Here is a 1,445-nt window from a genome sequence, read left to right on the forward strand (position 1 = left end):
TGAGGCTGAGGCCACGTTCCATTGACAAGCATGGTCATAGGGCAAGTAAGTTCCTGCAGTAGTTTTCCAGTGCCCAACACTAGCCCCATGAGTGTCAGTTGGCAGTTGTGGCAACAGCATGCAAGTCTTCCTGACCCCTGGATCACAGCTAAAGCATCACGCTCTTGAAACCACCAGTCCCTATACAGCCTTCAACCTTTCTGGCTGAGGTCAAGGTAGAGTAGCTCCCCTGGCAGGCCAGTAGTTCTGTGGTATCATTCTGAGAGTCAGTCCTGGAGGGCCAGCCCAAAGCCTGAACCTCCCATTCTTTTTGTTTCTTTTTTTTTTTGCTGGGCCAGGTCTTAGTTGCGGCACGTGGGATCTTCGTTGTGGCATGTGGGATCTTTAGTTGCGGCACGCGGGCTCTCAGTTGCAGCATGTGGGATCTAGTTCCCTGACCAGGGATCGAACCCGGGCCGCCTGCATTGGGGGTGCAGAGTCTTAACCACTGGACCACCAGGGAAGTCCCGATCCTCCCATTCTTACAACAATTTTGCAAATACCCAATACCCTGCATTAAATCCCTTTCTGCTTAAAATGGCTGGAGCAGTTTCTTTTCCTGCAGCTGAACCGTAAGTGTTCGTGATACGTGATGATCAGGCCAGTGGACGTTTTGGAATTTGATCATGCCATCATGTGAAGTTTTGGTGGCACCTGATGGAGGCCTTCTATGTAAATGGGGCTTTGGCGGTCATTCCCATCTGCCCTGCTTTCACCCTGCTCCCTTATGCCGGGCCTCAAACCCAGCTGGACCTCTGCTGCTGCTGGGCAATGCTTTATTTCTTTCCTTTCCCTTTTGTAGCTACCGGAAAACTTTTTTCCTCTTCTCCATCCGCCTACCTGATTGTAGCAGACTCTAAGGCTCTCCACCCAAGGCATTTCCCCCACCTGTTCCCTGCTAACAGAATCCAATTTTGTTTGGGCATTAGGCAAAGATCTCTTAATTTTAGGTAATATGTTTTATGATGGGTTTGTGACACAGTCTTGGCTAATAAGGGGAAGCCTCCTGGGAAGCTTCTGAAGAGAATGTTTCTTCCTGACAAGAGGCGAGAGTGAAAGAGTTTTCTCATTGCCTGACTGTCTGTGACTCTCTCTCCTAAAATAAACACTTGATTCCTGGAGCTACGGCAGACATGTTGACACTACAAGGTAGCAAGCATGGGGAGGAAAAGTCAATAACTAAGGATGGCAGGGCAGAGTGGCTGATAGAATCGGTGCCTCCATACAATCAATGAACCATGGACGAACCTTGAAACTGCCTACCTCCAGACTTCTTGCTTGCTAAGCAGTAAAGGCCTTTGGGATATAAGCCACTATTAGTTGGATTTGGGGGTACTTGAAGCCAAAAGCCTTCCTAACTGATACCTCCAGCCCATTCCTGATGATAACTCTCAGCAGATGCCCTT

General features: G+C 49.0%; 1 non-coding gene across 1 annotated transcript; it reads right to left on the minus strand.

Annotated features, from left to right (window-relative positions):
- Window positions 1-429: 429 nt before the first annotated feature.
- Window positions 430-502, minus strand: TRNAG-CCC (transfer RNA glycine (anticodon CCC)). Its single transcript has one exon. It is a non-coding gene; the product is annotated as a tRNA-Gly (tRNA).
- Window positions 503-1,445: the final 943 nt, after the last annotated feature.

This window comes from Lipotes vexillifer, unplaced genomic scaffold, assembly GCF_000442215.2.
Source record: "Lipotes vexillifer unplaced genomic scaffold, Lipotes_vexillifer_v1.1 scaffold847, whole genome shotgun sequence".
Taxonomy (NCBI): domain Eukaryota; kingdom Metazoa; phylum Chordata; class Mammalia; order Artiodactyla; family Lipotidae; genus Lipotes; species Lipotes vexillifer.